Source organism: Euphorbia lathyris, chromosome 8 (assembly GCF_963576675.1).
Source record: "Euphorbia lathyris chromosome 8, ddEupLath1.1, whole genome shotgun sequence".
Lineage (NCBI taxonomy): Eukaryota > Viridiplantae > Streptophyta > Magnoliopsida > Malpighiales > Euphorbiaceae > Euphorbia > Euphorbia lathyris.
Genome location: NC_088917.1, coordinates 79,319,385 through 79,330,830, shown reverse-complemented (window position 1 = coordinate 79,330,830; position 11,446 = coordinate 79,319,385). Strand labels below are relative to the sequence as shown.

The window sequence follows — 11,446 nt, the reverse complement described above, 5'->3', positions numbered from 1 at the left end:
ATTAAGAAAAAACAAATCAATACAAGGAATCGAAATGCAATAAAATAAAAATTGAAATTCAACGATAAACTCGGAGCCACAATAGCTATCTCGACTGGACGTTGAATTTTGATGTCGGCTTGAAGTCCTAGGAGCACCACGGTCGATTGTCACGTGCGGAATCGATTTGGGAAATCTCTGACTTATGGTAGACAAAATGAGGCAGATTTAACCTTCAACTTCGGAGGGATCGTATGAATTCTTTAGAACACGGAATTAGATGATTAAAAAGGCTAAATTTAATTTCAGAAAGTCAGGAACAAACTTCTATAAGGAATCGAAGGCTAAAACGAATTGTAAATGGACGAAATTTGAAGTTGAAAATAATTGGTCGAATCTGAAAAAATCTGGAAACAGAATATCTAAAACGATTTGGGTCGCAAAGATTGGCTTGTAAATAGAGTTTCTGAACATGAAATTGGGGAAATTAAAATGCTAAATTTTGAACATTAGGAAGTCAGGAACAAATTTGTTGAAGGGATTAAAAGCAAAAAAAATGACTTTAAATGGACGAAATCTGGAAAATTAATTTTGAAACAGAATTCTAGCTAAGGATTAAGCAAACTAAAGGCTTAGGGATGCTTAAAAAACTTGGAAATTGGCTATTGGAACTTGAATTAAAGCTAAAGGCAAGCTAAAAGAAGGAATTAAAGCTGAGAAAAATGAAGAACAAAAAGGAAGAACTCAATAACTAAGAACTTATAATTAATTGGTTTTTCAGATAGTGATTGGGTAGGTTCAGAAGATGACATGAAAAGTATATCGGGTTATAATTTCAGTCTTGGTAGCGGAGTATTTTCATGGATCTCGGAGAAGCAAGAAACAGTCGCGCAGTCAACTACAGAAGCTGAATATATTGCAGCATGTTCAGCGGTCAATCAAGCGTTATGACTAAGAAGAATTTTGTCTGATATAGATGAAGTGCAGAACTAGCCGATAAAGATATTTTGTGATAGCAAAACTGCGATTGCTATTGCAAAAAATCCAATTCAACACCAAAAAATGAAACACATCAAAATCAAGTTTCATTTTGTCCGGAAAGCTGAAAATGAAGGCAAAATTAATCTGATCCACTGCAGGAGGCGTCATCAAAAATAATATTTGTCCATATAATATTAATTTTAAAACAAAAAAAAATAATAAGAATACAATTATGACCGTAGGTCATATGCAAATTCGTATAAAAAAATAAATAAAAAGATATTAAATATAAAACAAAAAAAAAGAAGTCAAACAATATCACATGTCTTTGGACAGTGCATTAAATGCACAATAATACAATAATATTAAAAAACCAAAAACAAATAAAACAAATTATTAAGAGTATGTTCACATACTGTTATTTAATGTAGAATTTCAATAATGTATTCACATTACATATGTACTGTAAATACATGTTTTCATATCTCTATAAATAGAATTTAGGTTCAGCTTGTATGGATTCAAGTTAATGGAAAATAATTAGCTTCAATTCTCTTGTCTTTCATTCAATTGCTATATACTAATTTTTATTTATATTTTACTATTAAATTAATTGTTTCCGCTAAATTAGTCACAATACTCCCAACAATTTTAAACTTTATAGTGAGTTGATAGAGTAATTTTAAGCCTAATTAAGGAAATAGGCGAAAAAAATATGGATAAACAACCGAAAGCATATAGAAAAATAAGAAAAGCAGACGAAAATGAGAGAAGCACACAAAAAAAGAAAAAAATTATATATATAAAGAAAAGCAGAAATAAGAAAAATAATTAATTTTCAACAAAAATAATAATTAATTTTTTTAATTGAAATACGGAACTAGTCCAACGGAAAGAAAAATAATTAATTAATTATATAGGTTTTCAATGGTTATGATGTAACGTGACATTAAGTTTCAATACACATATCTCACTCAAGATGATTTTACATGATACAAATCTCACTTTATATAAGAAAATATAACGTATTTTTCTATAAAAATTAATTGGATTTGATTTTTATTAAATAAATCATATGTGTAAAATGTTTGATTAGTATTGAGTAAGAAATTTACATCAAAAAAAAAAAAAAGTATTGAGTAAGAAATTTAATGGTTATTTTAGAAAAAAAAAATAGCTAATACTAATATGGTTATTAGGCGATAACATATTTAGTTTCAGATATAAAACTGTATATTAACACTAACTTTAGTTACATGTAGACGATAGTATAATTTAGGTGGCACATATATGGAATTAAATTACGAGAAATGTGTTGCTAGATTTCTCATTATGGAGTCTGAAATTGCTCCATCTAAAAATATTAGTGCTAACAGTAATTGCAAAGTTCTATAAGTAACATAAAATAGATTTGCTCCGCCTAATAGGGTAAATTACATACGTGGTGTACAACCTTTACCCGTAATCACACTTTGATGTACAACCAAAATTTTATCACACTAAACTGTATAACCTTTTAGTGACCTCCCACTAAAGTGTACAGTAGTCAAAAATGACCGGTCAATGCTCGGTAAACGCGTCACCTTAGCTTTGACGAGTCAAAAAGTAAAAAAAATTCAACCACTTAATATAAAATTAATTCTATACCCCTATCTCTCCATATCTTCATCTTCTTCCCTCTATTTCTTTCTCTCTCTTCAAATTTCTTTCTCTCTCTAACCTTTATCTTTGAATTTCTTTCTCTCTCTAACCTCTCTCCGTAAAATCAATATCATCAAATCTTTAGGAAACTCAAAGAGAGAGGTTAGAACTAGCTAAATGGAACCCAAGTAAGGAGGTTGAGTTTCCTGGTCAAGTTCTTAGATTTGAAGACAATTTCGATACTACCAGCAATCTTTCTGTTAAGGTCACTCCAACTGATAAGAAATCCGTCACTGACTTTGGCTCCCCTTAGGAATTCCTTTCCAAGGTATTATCGAAGACCCATTTTCTACTCTCTTTTTTCTGCTAATTAAGAGAGTGGTTAGCTGAAAAAAACAAAATTGATTGGATAATTGCAGGTGGATTTCTTACTAGGGAAATCGACGTATTTTGGGAAAACCGATTCAGAGGTAACGATTTTGATCTAGAATGAATAATTGAGAAAAAGGAGAGATGGAATTAATTAATAAAGATGGGTGCAGGGAGGATTTGACTCAGGAGCGGTGGCAACAGCAAACATATTAGAAAAATCGACATGGGTGATTGACGGAAAACAGTACTATTTTGTGTCGGTGTTAACAAGAACAGCTGACGGAGATGAAGGAGGGAAACACCATATAATTACAGCAAAGCACAAGCTGGAGATAAGGGGTGGTTCAAAGGTGCTAATAATTATATAACTAATTTTATAATTTATCTCGTATGTAAATGAAACTACATATCTAAATTTAATTGAAAACATAGAGGCAAAGCTTATATATACCGAATTGTATGGTGCAAGTGAAGCAAAGGTGTGACCTCAAACGTCACACGTCTAAATTTATACTCCGGTGCGAGAATTGCCATATTTGGTCTGGTTTTGAGAATGATAACACAATGGATGTAATTTATTGAGTAATCTGTGATGCAATTTATAGAGAAAACTCAATCTAACTCATTTTGTTATTTCTGTCTTAAAATTCATTTTGAAAACAGCTTTCCCAGTACTTACTTGATTTGTCTATAATGAAAAATGCTATTTTTAATTTATTGTCAATTTTAGTTTGGCCAAGAGTACCACCTCAACTATCTGGGTAATCGTTGCAAAGGTGGGGTTGCATCAAACGAAGCAAAAAGAAAAAAAACTTCAATAGATCTGTGCTACAAAAGGTAAACATGATAAATTATTTGTTTACTTTAGTTGAATTTATCAATGAGGAGTTTTAATGTAATCGTTGGGTTGGGGAATAGAACGAAGTTTTGATTTGTCATTGGACCGTGTATGTTAATACACACGTTCTATTCCCAACAGGAGAGTAGGAGGAGAGAGAGTACAAAGAGCTATCATGCAGAGGACCCCAAATTTTAGGTGGGGGAGGGGAGATTTTTTGTCACGACCCATCCCACAGATCGTAACCGGCGCTAAGGAACGGGTAAGCTCAAGCTACCGGAACCCATAGCAAGCCTTAATATAATATACGATCAACATTACCAATAGTCTTAACATAATTTAATATTAAATCCTTCAAAAAGAAACACACAACATAATCCTTAAACTTGTACTGCGGTCTAGAGTATAAACTTTAACATAATTCTTAAATATCCATACATAACAAGATAGATGTGCTGCCCGGAGAAAAGTTATGGGCTGCAACAGACTTCTAGTTACCTAAAAAATTAAAGGAGTCAAACCTCCCATAGTGAATTAATTATATGCAATGCATGAGTAATTTAACATTTATGTCACATATAATAATAATAATTATATATATAATATAAGTAGGCACAAAATTGTCTTATAAATAAATCGATAGGTGGTTTAATACTTGTTGGACCCTAAACCTCAATACCCAAATTATCCATCCTCTAAATATAACCTTAAAATTCACTTATATCCAATGACTGGGGGACCGAGAATAACTCAACCGATTCTGTACACAGTCTCACTTAAATCCAAAATCAACATATCATATAGCCCGAGAATATCTCAACCGAGCTTATCCATATATCATAACATTCACAATATTAGTATCATCACTATCCAATAATCTGATAGTACCCGTGTGCACAAGGTCCTGATGCCGCTTACCAGGAAGCATGTCCATAACACGTATTTATCCAGAAATAATTACGTATAAATTATTATAAATAATAATACACTTTTATAAGTGAAAATAATACTTTACTTGAAATATCATGAAACAATGTATTATGAATGCAAATGCTAAATTAAAAATGCAAAACATATAATTAACTCACAAATTGTTCCTAGCCGACTGCCCTAGTTTTCAGGTACTGCTGCTCCTCCTACTGGTTGAATATCTAAAAGAGATAATATTATTTTTAGAATCTATATATGTTTAGGGAAATATTAAAATTTATTTTGTCTCGTTTTACAGACTGTCTACTAAAAATTCGACAGTCTCCCCTATAAAACGAACATCCTCCTAATAATACTAGGGTCAACCTGCAATAAAATACACTTCTATATTCAAAAATATTCAAAGTCCAAACCGGAACTCCATAGACTACAATTTACCAGCCCGGTTGGACACCAATCATCCGACAGTTCCATAACTGTCAGTAATTCCAATACTTTACTCCCAAAATTACTCATCATCAAACAACATATGAACATATATACTTATAATCCTTTTTCATAATATTTATCTCAATCAAATTAACTAACCAATAATCTTAAGAGCATAATTAATTAATTATGCTTAGTCCAATCTCCCTTCAACCTTTATTTTTAAAATTATATATTCTGAATTTTGGTGCCTTCTATGGTTACTTTGTTTTTGACAAAGTACCATTACTTGGTGTGTTTTCACCATTGGATGATGGAGTATAAAATTAATCCAATGGTAAAAACACACAAAGTAAGGCCTACTTTGTAAAAAATAAAGTAAGCATAGCCTTTACCCTGAAATTTTTATTTAAATGAGGATCCAAAAATTATTTTTAACCGAACTTAATTATTTTCCTTAATTTCATCCAATTATATAAAAAAACTAAACGGTAAGGAATTTGGCCAAGGTCCAAGAATTAATGTTGCTCCAAATAATATTTAGAACATTTTGAAGTTAAACAAATATTTTTTCTGCACTCATTTAGTATGTCACCGGAAAATATTACCGGTGGTCGGGATCCGCCTATCGGAAAAATTAAAGTTGATTATTTTGAGAAATTAATTATACCACTTTGTTTCTTATGATTTCAGGAATCTAGAATCACTTTCAAAACACCCAAAATCAACCTGAAAATTAAACTTTGGTTAGATTTCTTACTTTTTCTGGTGTAGCTCTGATTACCCCTCAAAACTCCTTGCATGCATCAAAATCTAGTGCACCCATACGTAAATTGATCCCCTGAGTCCATTTTTGGTGTTAGAATTTCAAAATAATAAACATAGGACAGAGAAATAGAGAGAATACCAAAAGTGACGAATTTTCTCTCTCTAAACGTTTTTTTTGAAACTTGAAATTTCACAATAAAACTTACATGCATGCGTAGCTGGAATTGAGAGCTTCGTTTTGGTGTAAAAATCGTGAGAAATGGTGAAGAAATGAGGAAGAATGGAGTTGGAGAAGAATGGAAATGGAAAGTGGTATGAGGGCTTAATACATTTATTTAAAATAAGCATTGTAAGTTTTTACACGAGCAACAGTAAAAGCTGCGTCTTCTTCGTGAGAAATTCCTAAGCGGCGCCGCCGATGCCCCTTGCTTCCCACCGCCTGAGTTCACGTCCACTGCATCTCTGATGGAGCCTCCTCCACCGGTGCCGCCGGATCTGCAGGCCTGTCACGAACAGAACTAAAAAAAGAAGGTAAAGAGTGTTGATGGATCGCCTGGAACCAGCAACCCGCCGGAAATGCTCTCCTCACCGGAAAAACGGAAAACGTCTTGGTCCTTAATGGTGCAAGGGAGAACTTCTAACCTTGATTCAGAGATGATAAATGCAGAGGAGGTGGATAGAGGGGAATCGGAACAGCCAGATTTGGATTCAGACGAGGACATTGACGGAGAAGACGACGACCCGTTCTGCCCCACAATTAGATTAACTACTGCAAAAAAAAGGGCTTTATGGAAGCCATGGAGCAGCTCCTTGATACTCAAAGTGTTGGGGAAAAAGGTAGGCTATCACTTTCTCAACCAAAAAGTGACATCCTTCTGGGTTAAGGAAGGTACTGTTAATGACTTTTATATTGCCAAATTCTCTAATGAAAATGATTATTGGAAAGCTATAAGAGGTGGTCTGTATTTGGTTGCTGATCACTTCCTCTCAATACAACCATGGAAACCGAATTTTGACCCTTTTGATGCAGATGTTAATCGTATCCTCACTTGGGTTAGGTTTCCTGGCCTTCCCATTGAGTACTATAATGATCTATTCCTAACAAAGCTGGCAAGAAAAGTTGGGGTTGTTCATTATATTGATAAGAATAATAAGAAATCAGCTTCAGCCGAAAGGGGGGAAATTTGCAAGAGCGTGCGTGGAGGTGGACCTTAACGAGCCACTGCTCTCAAAATTCCAACTTCAAAGAATGACTTATTGCATTGAATATGAAGGACTTCATACAATTTGTTTTGAGTGCGGTAAGTTTGGCCATCTGGCAGACAAATGTCCTAAGAAGGCTATTGATATGAATCTTGAGCATGATAATCGCTCAAACATCGATAAGGTTATCAGAGATGTGGTTGCCAATGCGTATGGACCATGGATGAGCACGAGAAAACCACGCCGTCGGCAAAAAAAGTACCCACTCAAAGCTCGACTCTCAGTCATGAGCACGAAACAGATAAAGCAACAGCTGAAAAAACTACTCACATGGCAAGAGCTATAATACCAGAATGGGGAGGAGTCTTAGCCCCAAAGCTGGTCGGCCAGGTTGAGGAGACTTCTAAGCCAAAGATGGGGAGCAGTGGTTCGAGATTTGAGGTCCTTAGTGGTACTGATGAATCTATTACTATGGAGAATCCTGATGGCAGCATTCCAACCACTGAAGTGGCTGGCGCTAAGGCCCCAGACCCTAACATCATGGAAACTATGGCAATTAACCCTAACAAGGTAAGCAGTCAGATGGCACAAGATCAAGCAGGCCAGGGTAAGGCTGAGAACGGGATGAAGCAACACAACCCCAAAAGCTCACAAGCGGATACCCAAACTCTGAAGCCTCGACGTATAGAGCTTGGGAATCCTAACGGAAACAGCCCAAATAAACAGAAACATCCGGAGAGACACAAATCCATAGAGAAAAAAGCGAAGAACCAAAACCCGGGAAGCTATCCGGGTAAAGGAGGCCCTAATGCTAGTTAGACGCCTAATTAGGTTCCTTTTCCTTATCTTTTATGAATTTTCTGTTCTGGAATGTGAGAGGTGCTATAAGCTATCCGGGTAAAGGAGGCCCTAACGCTTACACCTGAATGATATGTTGAGGCTCTATAAGCCATGGCAGACCGTATTGTTAAGAGGTTCAGAGGATGGAAATGCGTCCGGTTTGAAGCTCAAGGTCGTGCTGGGGGTATCTGGGTGTTCTGGAAAGAGCAGACTCTGGATATCAATATTCTACAAAGTCAACATCAGTTCATTCACTGTCAAGTGATGCAGAATAATAAATTGATCTGTATATTGTCTGTTGTGTATGCATCTCCTTGCCTTACCGATAGAAATGTCCTTTGGAACACTTTGACTTCTCTAAGCAGCTCTATCACCGATCTATGGTTCATTATAGGAGATTTGAATGATATCAGCTCGATGGATGATCAACGTGGGGGAAGCTCCAATTACAGAACTTGTGCAATTAATCATAAAGCTCAAATGGATGAATGCGGTGTTCTCGATCTTGGGTTTGCAGGGGCTCGGTCTACTTGGCGGCGCCAACTACTTCATGTTAGATTGGATAAAGTGTATGGAAACACTTGTGGCCGGACCCAATTCCTAGAGGCAACGGTCATCAACCTTCCTTTCAGGCATTCTGACCATGCTCCGGTGCTGTTCAAATTGAAGGGGCTGATCGGTGCAAGAGAGAGGCGTCCTTTCCGGTATTTAATGGCTTGGGAGGAGCATTCTGATTTTAAAAGTGTGGTCGAAGAGAGCTGTCAGGGTAATACTCATCCCGTGGTAGCTGTCAATGATTTTAAGCGCAATATGACATGGAACAAACAAATTTTGGAAATATATTCATGAGGAAGAAGATAATACTAAGTAGACTCGTTGGTGTTCAGAAAATCCTAATCAACTCTCGGGAGGAAAACTTGTTCAAACTAGAGAGATCTCTCGTGAATGAACTGTCGGCTGTATTGAGACAAGAGGAATTACTCTGGTTCCAAAAATCTAGAAATCAATGGATATCTCAGGGGGATCGGAATACCAAATTCTACCACTTGCCTACCATAATTAGAAGGAAAAACAATAAAATTGAGGCTATCCAGGATGATTCAGGCACTTGGTTATATAGCTTGGATATCATTCGATCTCATGCGAGAAGCTTCTACCTTGCCTTGTATAATCAAGACCCTGATCAACCGACGGACTCCTTAGCGTCGTCGGCCTCGTTTCCCTTTGTGGATGATCTTACCATAAGGAACCTCTTCAAACCAATTGTCGTGGAGGATATCCGAATGGCTCTGTTTGACATGACACCAACTACGGCACCTGGGATTGATGGTCTACCTGCAATCTTTTTCCAGAAGCACTGGGAAGAAGTGAGTTCTAGCATCAATAACTTCATCCTCAAAGTGTTTGATGGCACTGATTCTGTGAGTGCAATTAACCAAACTATGCTTGTTTTAATTCCGAAGGTCCCAAACCCGACGTCCCTCACTCAGTACCGCCCCATAAGCCTGTGCAACGTGGTATACAAGACTATAACCAAAATCATTGCAAATCTGTTCCAAAGCTTGTTCCCAAAGATTATTGCCCATACACAAGCTAATTTTGTTCCGGGAAGGCAGATTATCGATAACATTGTTATAGCCCAATAGGTGATTCACTCGATGAGAATTAGGAAGGGTCGGCAAGGCCTTGTTGCTATTAAGATTGACATGGAGAAAGCTTATGATAGTTTGAGCTGGAACTTCATCACTGATACTCTACTCAAAGCTGGCATCCCCTCGAATTAGAGGAGAATTATCAACAGCTGTCTGACTTCGAGTACTATGCAAGTTCTCATCAACGGGGAAGTTTCTGACAGCTTCACTCCCTCTAGAGGGGTTCGACAAGGAGACCCCATCTCCCCATACTTATTTGTCTTGTGCATGGAAAGGTTGGACCATCTGCTTGGGGATGCAATTGAGGCCAAGCGAATTAATCCTATCAAGCTCAATAAACATGGCCCAGGTATTAACCATCTCCTTTTCGCTGATGACGTATTTGTGTTCCTTGAAGCAGATATCCAGCAGATTACAAACTTCATGCAAGTCATAGATGAATTTTGCAAATATTCTGGTCAGAAAGTCAGTCTACAAAAATCTAGAATCTATGTGTCTGGAAATGTCCCTGACAGTCTGGCTCTACAACTTAGCTGTTCTTGCAATATTCCCTTGACAAAATGTTTGGGGAAGTACCTGAGTGTCCCCTTCCTGCATGGTAGTGCCAACTTACAAACCTTTGCTGAAACCGTGGCCAAGGTTCAGACGAAGCTCAGCTCTTGGAAGGCTAACTCTCTTTCGATGGCTGGCCGAGCTACTTTGGTTCAATCAGTGACTTCCACCGTGCCTTATCATGTTATGCAAACGAACATGCTTTCGAATGGTATTCTTGAGAAAATTGACAAGCTGAATCGAGGCTTCCTTTGGGGCAGCAACGCTAATGCAAGGAAACTACATTTGGTGCCTTGGGACACTGTGTGTCTCCCTAGAAATAATGGTGGATTGGGATTTAGGAAGGCAAAGGACGCCAATCGCATATTCCTCATGAAACTTCTTTGGCGCCTCTGCAAAGAGCCTAACTCTCTTTGGGCTTCGGTCCTCGGTTCCAAGTATCGTAAGGATGCCATATTTGGGGGCCAAGTGAGAATTGTTAAAAACCGCTCTCACCTCTGGAGAAGCTTACATGTCATCTTTGATGATTTTCTCGCTGGATTATCTTGGAGCATTGGGAACGGTAGGCTTACGTCCTTCTGGGATGATAAATGGCTTGACAATCTTATTCTTCGTAATGAGACCATCAGACCGATTGAAGAGATCCATGGCTCGTGGAAGGTAGCTGACTTCTTTGATGAGCATGATGGGTGGAAATGGAACATTTTGGAACAGTACTTCGAAGAGCACATCCTGCTTAGACTTCGTGCTATCATCTCTACCAAGCCGACTGATATTGGTGATATGCCGTGCTGGAACCAGGCGTCTAACGGAAGCTTCTCTTGCAAGACCGCCTATCAAATGATGCTTAATAATGAGAGGAATAGAGACAGTCCCCCTGATTTTAACATGCTTTGGAAACTCAAGCTCCCGCAACGCAACAAACAGTTTGCCTGGATTTCTATTCACAATCGGCTCCCCACTAATGTTGAGCGCCGTAGACGCCACCTCATTGATCACGATACTTGCTCGAGATGTAAACGTTCTTCGGAATCCATCTGTCATGCCCTCCGCGACTGTAACTTGAGCTCCGCCACCTAGAAGGAGATCCTTCCCCCTCGTTTTTGGTCTGAATTCTTCTCGACGGACCAAGATAATTGGTTTATGTCTTGTATTCTTAAGCCGGACAATTCTTTTGGGATGGCTAACTGGAAACAGTTTTTTGTTATTGCCGCAGCTACTCTTTGGGATTGGAGAAACAAATCTCTCTTCCAATCCGATT

The 11,446-nt window shown here is 37.4% G+C and overlaps 1 long non-coding RNA gene across 1 annotated transcript; it reads left to right on the top strand.

Moving 5' to 3' along the window:
• The first annotated feature begins 2,442 nt into the window (after nucleotides 1-2,442).
• Nucleotides 2,443-3,529, top strand: LOC136203673 (uncharacterized). The gene is made up of 3 exons (XR_010674941.1): nucleotides 2,443-2,929; nucleotides 3,021-3,071; nucleotides 3,144-3,529. It is a non-coding gene; the product is annotated as an uncharacterized lncRNA (long non-coding RNA).
• The last annotated feature ends 7,917 nt before the right edge of the window (nucleotides 3,530-11,446 follow it).